Source organism: Cupressus sempervirens, chromosome 10 (genome assembly GCF_028749045.1).
Source record: "Cupressus sempervirens isolate cs-2001-9-10 chromosome 10, ASM2874904v1, whole genome shotgun sequence".
Classification (NCBI taxonomy): Eukaryota; Viridiplantae; Streptophyta; class Pinopsida; order Cupressales; family Cupressaceae; genus Cupressus; species Cupressus sempervirens.
The window spans coordinates 75,677,341-75,690,167 of NC_143127.1; positions in this window are offsets into that span (position 1 = coordinate 75,677,341).

A 12,827-nucleotide genomic window follows, 5' to 3' on the forward strand; every position below is an offset into this window, starting at 1 on the left:
GGTTTACATAGGTTTTGTGCCACCAGCTCATCATCCTTATCCTCCAACTCATTCACAAAATTCAATGCAACCACTATGTCTGCTCAAATTTGATGAATCTTTGTCATTTGAAATAATACATCAGCTCAACACTATTAAAATATTGGTGCTCGGCACATACTATGCTACTCGGCATCAATTGTGTTTTTCTTGATGCTCGGCACCTGAAGATCACTCGGCACACACTAGAATTTTTCGTTACTTGGCTCCTACTGAGAATTTTCTCGGCTTCAAGTAACTTGCTCGGCACCCACTAATGATATTAGTTTAAGCTTTGCATACCACCTTGTTACAACTTCTTCCTCCAATGTTTCTAAGTGTGACCAACCTTTGTATCCTTGAGTATGTTATCAATACATAAAATTTATCTTCCCGAAGAAAGACTTAAGTTCCTTCTGATTGTGTGGAGGTGACAATTTTAGAATGGTTTCAATTCTCTCAAGATCAATGGAGATTCCAACTTCAAAGATAATGTGAGCTTTTCTTTAATAACCCCAAACAAACATTTCTTGGGATTAAGTGATATGCCATACTTACAAAATCTGTAGAATACCTATCTTAAATTAGCAATGTGAGTGCTTCGATCCTTTGAAAAGGTAGTTAAGTCATCCATGTAAATGAATATACACTTGTTTATTAATCCTTTAAAAGCTTCGTCCATGGCTCATTGAAATGTATCCCCCACATTAATCAGCCCAAAAGGCATTCTTCTATAAGAAAAAGTCCCCCATTTAGTCGTGAAGGTCATCTTTAGCCTATCTTCTTCATCAACCATTTCTTGGTTGTATCCCGAATATCCATCCAAGAAAGATATCATCTTGGAATCATTGACAATTTGTCAAACTTCATCAAGTGAGGGAAAAGGGTAGTTATCCTTCTGAGATGCTAGGTTCAAATTATAGAAATCTACATAGAGGTGAATCTCTCTAGTCTTTTTCAGCACAGGAACCAAGTTAGCCACCCACATAGAATGGCAAATGACAAAGATAATCTTAGCATCGAGTAATTTCTTGACTTCCTTCATTATCAAGGGTTTGATAATGGGATTAATAGGTCTTTGACTTTGATGGAAAGATTTGGCATTTTGTTTCAATAGAATGTCATGTGTGATGATTTCAGGATCATATGTTTTGAGCTCTTCATAGCTCCAAGCAATGACATCCTAGTATTCTATAAGAAATTTGAGCATATCTTCCCTTTCCTGAGTGTTGCACACCTTTCCAAATCTTACCAGTTTAGGATCTTCATCGATACCCAAATTATATGAATCGCATTCCTCAATCCCTTTTCTTTGACCATTTTTTTGTGAAGTGTTGATTCATCATGATCAAAAATGCACTCCAACTCAACCATCCCCTTAGGGATAGTATTGGTCTTCAAATTTAGGATCCCATCTTCATCTTCAAGTTCATCATCCACAAGTTTGTCATCTGGAGTGTCATGAATCTCTTTCCCTTTAAAGTGGTCATTGCACATGATAAATTTGAGTATATGTTGATTGTCCTGAAAGACTTGGAGGTTCGTAATATTGTCTAGGATAGATGGGGCAGCAACCAATTCTACTAAAAATCTTTTCAATTTTGTTCTCTTGATTGATTGTAATGTGCTAGCTTAAATAGAAAGGGCATTTTCTACCATGTTTTTCCTCCTTAGAATGGACTTTATGTTCAAAGCTTCAAAGTCATCCATTAGAGCCCATACTCTCTTTTGGTAAGCAAGCAACCTCCTATCATTGCAAGAGTATATCAATTTCACTTATCTTATCACCAATTGGGAGTCTCCTTCAATTATGAGAGTTGTGATCCCCTTCTCTAATTTGAAGAGAAATCCTCAAATCAAAGCTTTGTACTTTGTAACATTATTAGTACATCTAAACTATAACCGATATGCTACATAAAAGGACCTATCTTTTGGGTTGATTAACTCAATACTTGCATTGGCTCCCAATTTGCATTTGGAGCTATCAAACCTAAGTGTCCAAATGGGTTCTTCCTTGGGCTTCCTAGACTTATTCTTATTTATTTTTATCTTTTCTTTTACTTGGACTTTAAAATATTGTTTCTTTGGAACCCATTGTTAGTCCTTGATACGTGGGGGGTGTATGTTTGTCTTATTTATCCTAAATTTCCACTATTAATTTTATAATTTTGTCCAATTTAGGCATGGTATGAATGACTACTAAAGTCCATCCTTGACTTTTTATGTAATGCCTCCTTCTTTGGACCTTGATCATTCTTGGTGGAGGAGAAGATAAACCTCCACCACCTAAAGAGGTATCACTATATGATGCATTTAGATCTTCAATTTCCTCTTCAACTTTTTCCACTGATTTAGATATGTTTGTAGAACTTTGACTTTCTCTGGGTTCATCTTTTGGGACTTGATTGTTATTTGTTCTCATTATTTGTGTTAATACCTTAGCAACTACTTTCTGGCAATGTGAACATTCAAACTTTGAATGACTAGCTTTATGCAATCTACAAAATCCTGGAAGAAGTAAGACATTTTGATCTACTTCTTCACCTAGACATTTTATGTTTTTGACCATGCTATCTATGAATTGCATCATGGTTTCTTCTTTTGGGATGGGAATCGTAGATCTTCCATTGTGATTAGTTGAAGTTGTATCAAAAGCCATTTCTTTATAAGAACCCAAATCTGATTTTAAGAATGCAACCTTGTTTAGTGCAATGTATTCTATAATCATTGTTTTTAACATTGGCTCCACATCTATCTTGATCTGGTTATTCAACCCTTTCCATGGTAACCACAATTGAGTAAAATCTGTAGAAAACCATCCTCTTAGGCATTTTGTCCATTCTCTACTTAGTAGAAATCCATATGTCTTAGGAATTTCCACCACATGTATGTTAATAATTTCTTGAGTTTGGAGATCAACAGTTAATAATATCTGAACATCTTTCAAGACAGCAATGACTTTTACTTCCATTTTGTCCAATTGTATTACTATTTGATTAGAGGGCTAATGAGTGACTCCCAATCCTTGTGCTATCAAGAGTGGCATGACATTACAAGAAGATCCTAAGTCAATTAGGCAATTGTGAAGATTATTTATGTATATCTTGATACTAAGAAAAGAAGGAGGCACCTCAACCTTGTACACCTCAACCTTATCTTTAAACATAGTTGGCATAGCCTCTAAAGCATTAACTTGTTGTGAGACTACTTTTTGAGGAACAACATTCACATTAGGGGTTGTCTTTGTATGATCTAGGGTTTTCATCAATGCTTCCTATTGATTAGGACAATTTTAGAGCATGTCAAACATGGACATGTTAGCCTTTGTTCATTTCAAATCTTCCATTACACTATACTTTTTGGTACACCATGCAGGATTTTTCAAGATTGTAGGCGCATTCCATTGATTTTGATTTTTTTTCCTCCATATGGGGGTTTGATTATTACTGAATTATTACTTGATCTTAGATCTAGAGGAGTTGGTTCCAACACTGGAGGAATCCCATCTATCATAGGTTCTTTTTTACTTCACAGATTATAAGTATTCCAATTGTCATTTCAAAAAGAAAGCATCTCTTCTGGTTACGTATTTGGTTCTTGACTGAATGGGAAAGAAAATTCTTCACTAACTTATGGTTCCACTTATGTGTTCTACATAGTATCATAGGACTCTAGTAGCATAGCATTGAATTATACAAGAGATTCATTATTATTTCCTTGTGAATTCTGATTCACTTCTTGATTTTTCTTGTAATATGAACCATCATTGTTAGGTGTGTTTTGACTATCGTCATACTAATTGATGTCCACATACTAAACATTATTGTTATTTTTATCTATAGGAATGCCTCCATTGTTTGGATGAGTGTTCTATTATCAATTCTATCTTTGGAAACCATTATCGCGATCAAGAGGATTGAAATTGTTTCCTCCATTATTGTTTCTTGCATTGTTCTTTCTAGCATTGTTGTTTACACTAAATTTCCTATTTTAGTTCTAAATGTAATTGTTTTTGTTGTAAGGACTAGTATTGTTTCTTTAAAAGTTGCTATTCTATCCTTGCGACAAGCTCAAGTGGGTCACCTCATTATTTATTTGAGACAAGGTCTTCTTCATTTGACCAAACTTGGAGGCAAAACTATTGTCTGCTTCAATGGAAGTTGCTTCCTTTTGCTCAAAGAAAGCAACTTTCAAAGGTTCATATCCTAGATATGTTATTGTTGGGGTTTATAGAGTGGGTCCCTATTGTAATGGAACTGGATTCATTGGAATGAATTGGCTACGCATCACAAGTGCCCCAATAGGATATGTTGGCATCATTGTAATAGCTTGAGCTGGAAGCATCAATCCTCCTCCATTAGGATTGGCCTTCTTTGTGAAGGTAATTGCTTCCAAGAAGACTTTGTCCATTGTGTCGATATCTATTATAGGAAGTCTTTACAGGAAAATAGCAGTAAGATGGTCCATAGAATTCAGGTAAATCTAAATTGTAGCTTCAAACTATATAGTGTATGGCATCTCCAGCTTGTGGCATGCCATATAAAAGTGATGGTTGAAGTGTGAGATTGTCTCTAGTGGGTCCCTTTTGATTGATATGAATTGGTGATGTATTATAGCTAGGTTGATGAAAGTTTGGAATTATTCCAAAAAAAAATTTTGAAAGTGTTCTAGTCTCTAACACATCCTAGCAATAAGTTGACATACCAATTAAAGGCAACTTCTCCTAATGAGTATGGGAATAAGTGAAGAACCACATTCTTGTTAACAATCTATTTTTGGTTGCAAATTTCCTTGAATACCTTGATGTGATCATTAGTTGTTATTGTCTCTCTAGAGATGAACCTTGGGAAAAAATTCTTAGGATTATTAGGAAGGTCATTGAGTATACCCATTAAGTTGATTGGTGAGTATACAACATTTGTGAAAAAGACCATTGGAGGATTTGGTAGAATAACAGGTGGTTGTTGTGGAGGCAAAACTAAGAAAGATAATGAAATGTTGAATGGAAGTGGTAGGATTTGAGGGAATCCTTTGTCACTATGAGCCTTGCAAAAGTAGTTATGTTCGAGGAGCTCATGTGTACCAGGTGAAGATCTCAAAGCTCACTAAAATGGAGATGATGGATAAGGATTTTCTAGTTTGTGTCAAATTGTGAAAAAGTGCACCTCTATAAAAGTACACCTCTCCAAAAAGAGCACCTAGTGCACCTTGGAACCTTGTGCACCTTACCTTGCACACCTTATGCTCCTAGAATAGTGATAGTTCAAAAAAAAATTAAGTTGTAAAAAATGAAATTTTTTGAAACCTGCAAGTTGTTTTATTCTAGTCTAAATGGTTGGGGCTCTCCTTCTAGTGCTTTGCACACCCTAATCTCTTAAAGGTTTTGGCTTTAAAATGGTGTGCAAGTGCACACCTTGGAAAGGTGTGCACTTGCATACCATTCCATATGGTTATCTTCACTCTAGGTTTAGCTAATGTGTGCCTATGTGCACCTTACATAAGATTTTTTAGTTATTTAGGTTCTTTTTGGGTTTTGTAAAATAAAAAAGGTGCACACATTTTAACCTTAGATTTTTTTGTTGGGCAAGTATTTGAGGAAAATAGTGCACCTTGAAGGTCTAAAGGTGCACTGCCAGGGCGATTGGAGGCATGAAGAGTGAGGAAAAAGGGACGGTCCTGGGATTTTATAGGCTTAGGATAGAGCACACCTCTTGGAGGTATACACCTATACATGTGTGCAAGTATGCACATCCAAGAGAATGTGCTCTGGCAGTTTCAATATCTAAACACATTTATGCTCAACAATGTCCAGTTTCTTGTTGGCTCCTAATTTAATAGATTTAAAAATAACCAAGAAACCAAACCAATACATCTAAGGCTAGAAAATTCCTATAATGGATGCACTTGACTGCTGATCTTGGACCAACTGTAAGGTTAATTCCTTCTTCTTCTTCAAGCTCTGCAAGACCTAGGTGGGTGGACATGAGATTCTTTATATGGTACCAGTGTAAAGGCATATAACTAAATCTCAATAGTAGATAAAATCCCTTAATCTTCTATGTTTATGCAAGCATTCATGGGTGAAATAGCTAATAATAGAGAACATGAACCTCGTAAACCAAGTGAGGGAAAAACTTTCAACTCTTAAACATAAAGGGAAAGATATTTGATTAATAATTTGGATCTCAGCATAACTCGGGTATGCAATAATAGAGAACATGCACCCTCTAAGCTAACTAGTCCCTTATCCATTGGGCATCAACTAAACCTTAACATGTACATGGATACCTGAAGTATACTCATATATTCAAACATATGATCTATCTATTTGGCTTACAAATAGATATCTATCTTCATAAAAACTCTCATACTTATGGTAATATCCTCCTAGTGAAACTTGCAACCCTGTAAATGTAAATAAACATTTGCATGGATCTTTGTTCCATTAGAAAATTTATCTCGACATAGAACCTTAAAGGATTGCAAATGGGTTTAAGCTCTTCATTCTCAAACACAAAAGATTATAGATAACAAAGGAAGGAGATGAGAATCAGAATGAAACTAAAAGAAATGGAGCTCTTGTATTAATCTTATTGAAACCAATACATCATCTGTATGACAAAACTTAGAAAATACAAAATGAATGATACTATAAGCTAAAATGCTTCAAATTAAATACAATATTGTTGTTGATAATAGAGGAATACTGAGAATGGTATCACAACAGTCAGGAAATTCTTCAACTTTGGAACCTATCTGTTCTCACAATCATGAGAAAATCTCAAAATGTTAGAACCTCTACAAAGAGTAGTGAAGAAAGATATATAGAAGAGAAGATATTTTAGGGTCTGGAATCTTAAATTGACATGTGTCCCACTGAAAATGTCTTCAATTTGATGTTGTTGAAACTAAACTTCTTCATCTGCCTATAACCAAAAACTATAAATGATGCAAAAATATATGATATATCCCCCTTTAAAGTAATCAACAAAATATCCTATGGAGAAATATCATGAATTCATCAAATCTAAGCTAGAAGCCCCAAATCTGATCTTGGCATGTCACTTCTACTTTTGCCATGAAATTCAACTGTTCTGCTGGCAAAAACCATGATTACTTCCAACTGCATTTAAAACAATCAAATCATCCTTCATATCTAGTGATGAAATCAAATTTGATGAAAATCTGATTATATCTAATCTTAATTTCATCTAAAAACACAAAAACTGCATTTTTCATTGAGAAGACCCTAGAAATACAAATCTGCCTGTAGCTTCTTTTGGAAAATTCCTATGCGAAAAACTAATTGTAGAAATGAAAAATTCATCTTTTATTAGTTTTTTCAATATATTATACTATATTTTTTGGACAAAATTAATGCCCCTATGGTTGATTCAAAATTTTGGCTCCCAAGCCATGAACAAACCTTTAAAATTTGAAAATTTTAAAAAGTTACATAGTCAAAACTATATAAAATCTTGAATTCAATTTAAATTTTTCATTATTAGAAATTATGGTGTGTTGAAAATCTTTGGACTTTATTTTTTATTCATTTCCCTTATCCCTCCAATCCCATGTCGCCACTTGTCAGACCTTGATTTGCTATCACCACAAGGCAAGATCCACACAACAATATATATTTGAAATATTTGAGTGAATCATAACATCTTGCCATTAATTTTTGAGTCTTTTGATCCTACGATTTTGCAATTTTAGAACATTGTAAACCTTTGAATTTCATGTCCTGACCATACAATATGATCGTAATATCACACATCTCCATCTTTAAATTCTTGTAACATCGGAGAACTTCACATTGGCTCTCCTGAGCATACACCAACTTCAATTTCCATTTTATTATCGTACACCTCTATTCATCATATCCTAATCCTCCAAAATTATCATGAGATCACACACCTTTTAACATCACGAGTCCTTGATTCTACCACCTTGATCTCCCGACCGAATGCTCAACATGTAAAATGTTAAAATTTAATTGACTTTGGTCAGTCAGTCGCATGGATCCCTACAAGTAAGTAGCATTTTTCCCTCCAAATGACATGTCTTTGAGAAAAAATGATATTGGGTCATTGGGCTTATAAAAATACAAGAAAACTTCTTCACTCCCAATATGGGATAAAGGACCAAGATTGCCTCCTAAAAATGCAGGCCTTGTGGCTCCCTAAAAATGCCAAAAACTCATTCTTCCAAAGGCTGGATAAACATTTGTTTGGTTTGGAACAAAATAGAGTAATTGAAAAAATGATTTGAGTACTAGACATTTCAGTCATCCCTGCCTTCTTCACATGCATGGATCTTCCCTCTTAATTATGCATTAAATGGTTCCTTTTCTCTACTTGATTCCACGGAGATCTTGTGCTCTTGCCAAGGGGCTCTTCTTTCTTGCATGTGAAGCTTTTTCATGCTCATGGACTCCCTTTGACTACAATTTCCTTCTTATTCATGCTTGGAAGTGATGTTTTTGCTCCTTTCTAACACAAATTCCTTCATCAAACTGCCAGTAATATACCTTAGGTCCTTAGATGACCATAAAAGTGGAGACTCAACTATCATTTGTACTCTTCCTTACTGTCGATCAAGCTCACGGATGAAGGGATACCAAAAAGACTCTTTCTTTTCTTTTTCTCATACATCAAATATAATGCTAAGCAAGCTAGCTCTGAGAGTTTGTGTGTAGTAAGCAGCTCTACAGCAAATGTAAAAAACATGATTGCACTGCAACAAAAGCTTTCTTGAAAATTTCAAATGGAAAAGCCTCGGTGAGTATATCATAGGGGTATTTCTTAAATAGAGAACCTATGATAAACCAAATAGTATCAAGCTCTTCATATTCCCTCTTAATCCCTGCACTACTGACCAGCCTTGAAATCCTCAAAATTATAATACACAACTTTGATCCACCTCACCATGTCTGCAACCCTTTGCAGCATTATTCTGGCTTTGGTGATGATCCCAAATTGACCTAGCCCTCCAAGGGCACCATAGAAGAGATCTTCACTCTGCTTTGGGGAACACATCATAGCTTCCACATTTCCTTCAAATTAAATGATCAAAATATGTTGGCTTAGTAAAATTTTCAATCTATCAGCTCATTTGGGTTTAGGGAGGAGATGTTACTGACGATTATCGATGGTGTTCACAATATTTTCCCTCAAGCTTTAATTTTCTTTCTGCACTATTAAATATATAAACTTTAATCTTTGATTCAATTGGAAGAGGGCTAAATGGAACAATCTCGATCATGTATGAAACTTATATGTTTTTAGTCAATCTAATGCGGATTAGTCGAGCCCCAAGGTGGGTCCAACTAAAAAAAAATTGTTTTCAAACAACAATACTACAAAGTGATCCATTGATCATCTTGAACTATCTGGATTCAAAATTGAGCACAAATTCACCACCACTAAATACTTCTTTTAAATCATTTCCACACCACAGTGAATTATGTGTTAGGAGGCATGTTGCCTAGCTTTAAAAACTGACAAAAACACATGGTCATGCTCTGAAATTTTGGATATCTTATGACTCTAACATATTCAATAGGCCTACCAAATCTCATCATGTGATGACATTAGGGTCAAAAGATATCAACCTCCAAAGTTGCTTACTTAAAATCACCTGCAAATAAACATTTCAGAAAACCACAAAGTGGATTCGAAATTGACTTTGAAAACTAGGAAAATGGGCACTTGAGGTTCTGGAAATTGGGGCATTAATAGAAACTAACATAAAGAGTATGAACCTCCAATTCGAGCTTATGAAAAATGATTACGAAAATTTGGCAAAAGTCTGAATTTGGCTACCTAGATTTGCATGACTAGGGATATTGATAGGATAATGACTTTTACAAATGAAAAGGACCTAGGAAGGTGTGCAAACAGATTCGTCAAGACTTGAAAACTGGCACACTTGTAGTATTTTTAGTATGGAACATAGCGGTACAATCTATTTGGTCCCACCAATCACAAACTCAAAAATATGACATCCCGAACAAGGCTCCTGACCATTCTGCATCTCATAACATCAGTGAAACTTTATAAGTTGCAACTGGAATCACATTTGAAAACTAATCAAACAGATTCATCACAAGCTCAAATATGGAGCATAGTAAGTCTCTAACCCTTAGAATATGATGCAAAAGGAATTTTCTTATTTGGGTCAACTGGTCAAAAGTTAGAACTTGTCGAATGGGGTTACCCATAATTATGAACAATATGCGGATTTACAACAGAGGCAACTGACCAACTTTGAGACATTCAAAACCTAGTCAAAACATGTTGAAATGACTTAAAAATTGGAACATAAGTTCTTTGGTATAAATAATAAACATATTCAAAGTGGAGAGTCATGAATCATAACCAAGTGAAATATATTCAAAGGAAAACTAGGCCTTCTGTCGTTATTTGACACTAAGGCAAAATTGCGAAATATGACACTGCTCAAAATGGGACTTCACCGAATCAATCAGGATGACAAAACAACAATAAAAAACACATGCATATGCCAAATGAAAGGTGTTAAACAATTGAAACACCATCTAGGCCTTGAAATGACAGCTAGTTACATATGCATGAAAAGCATTCATAGGAGCTCAAAATGACTCAAAATTTGGAATGGTACTAAAAAAGGGGAATGAAAATTTGAGTGCCATCAGTGGCTCTATCTCGTGATGCATGACCCCTATAGGCATGGCAATAAATTAGATCTCTGGTGGAAGAATACCACTCCAACAAAGACTTTCTCAAACAACTAATGAAAGTATGAAGCCTATTCTAACTATACAAGATGGTGACCCCAGATCACCAAAACTTCTTCAAACTTCTTACCTCTATCATACACCCAATTCTCACTTATGTCTCACTAAGGTAAGCTAGAAAAAAAAATTCCATCAGTTTTACCAAACACAACAAAATTCCCATTTAGTTCAGTTGGCAAAACAAAATAACTTTCTCGACTTTCATGGTGCATACTAGGGACATCCTTAACATAATGCTCACAATGAAAATAGGGGTCAGCATGCTCAAATATACTAGGATCAAATTGATAACTATCTTCAATAGATGAATTATGCATGCTATCAAATTTGGGAAAAAGATCAGACACGCCTTGAAAAAATGTATCTCTATATATAGTCAGTTGACAATCAAATGAGTATTCAAATTTATACACGCAAGTGTTATCCATGTTGACATCAAAAACCAATCGAGAGCTCTCCATTGATTCTTCACCGTCAGCAAATGGATCAGTCATATTAGAGCATTCATCATAAAATTCCTTGCAAGGTGTAGGCAAATTTTCAATAACCATTCCATCGAACACCTCACCATCATCATCACAATTGAAATGTTGATTAGTTTTTACCTCATTTGAATCATCATGAAACTTACTAGGAAGTGCTAGCTTATTTTCAAATACAATTCCATCAAACACCTCATGTTCAAGCTCACAAAATGCAACATCATTAGAATATTCACTATCACATTCAAAAAAAGAACAATCTGATTTGTTACAATAGTATGATAGTGTGTTACCATTTGCATCTAGCTCAACTAAATCTAAAACTTCCATGGCTTCTTAAAACAATGGATTGATAACTCCATGCAAGGATCCTCTTTGAACATTTTGACAAAAGATGGGTTGATCATCATCAAAATCTTCATCATATAAAGCATTAGTATAAACTTTAAATTCACTACCCATTTCATCTTCATGGAGACTTAGCATATAAAGAAAAATTAGAACTATATGAAGATTCACTTTCTATTTCTCCTACTAAGCATATAGTATCCATAATTACATTCTCTTCATTATCTTGTTTAGGATAACCACTACAGATAGAACATGATTCATTCCTAAACCCTTCACTACATGTTGCAACTTTATTGTCTAATGTAAAAACACTTGACAACCCTTCCTTGAGATCTTCATATTCAAATTCATTAGCACCAATTGGATTTACCATTTCTTTATCTTCATATCTTGAGGACAAATCACTCTCAAATTCTTCATCGTCTAATTGATTTGTATAATGCAAAAACTAGGATGCATTTTCACTTTCAGATTCAAAACAAGAAATCATACCTTCATTTTCATATAAATGTTCACTTCCATCATTGCTTTCTTTTTCTCCTGTTGCATCCGACTTATATGAAGACATCTCAACATCACTGCCTTCATCATTCTTACTTATATAATCATTTTCATAATTTTGTTCTTATGACTATGACTAAGATAAATGTGATTCACATTCATCATCTTGTGTTACCTCTCCATGGAATGTCAGATTAGCAAAAACAAACTTATCATCAGAGACATAACTCTCAACCTCATCACTTGCACAAGACTGAGATCTAGATGCAACAACTTCATGTCTAGAGATATTAGCAATATCATCATGTACATAATCAGCACTACAAGAAGTCCCTATTGTAGCTAATCCTTGATCTATAATATCATCACATTGCTCATTTCTATCAAAGTATAAAATGCATCTTACCATTGTAACACCACAAACATATGTGTCTTCATTTGCTATAGACTCATTCTTCTCTACACACACATTTTGATTTGAAATTTCAATCTGATTATACATTATAGAAGGGGTGTTGATATTATGGTTTGGAATTAAAGTGTCAACACTATGTTCAACTTTTCTTTCATAACCATTATACCAGCAGTTATTCATAGAAAAATGACCTCTAGTTAATTCATACTTCAAATTGTTTTCAATATCCATAGTGGACATAAAATCCTGATATAATGTCTGAGGTTCTTTATCCCTTAGTAGA